Here is a 245-nt window from a genome sequence, read left to right on the forward strand (position 1 = left end):
ATTCAGCTGGGGAGCAGCCAGTAGAAGACTGTACTGTACGTCTATAGGTATACAAAAATTTGGGGCCATTCTGGTTTTACAGGCAAATTACAATCAAACTTTTTTGAAATTAGTTTTGAATATTCGGACAGCCCGTTCTGCAAGCCCGTTTGTACTTGATTATATGGTGCTCCTGAACAATGTCTAACACCATTTTTTCTGAAAGAAATTCTGAGTCTCCCTAGACATAAAACAAGTATTGCATT

This window comes from Macrobrachium nipponense, chromosome 1, assembly GCF_015104395.2.
Source record: "Macrobrachium nipponense isolate FS-2020 chromosome 1, ASM1510439v2, whole genome shotgun sequence".
Lineage (NCBI taxonomy): Eukaryota > Metazoa > Arthropoda > Malacostraca > Decapoda > Palaemonidae > Macrobrachium > Macrobrachium nipponense.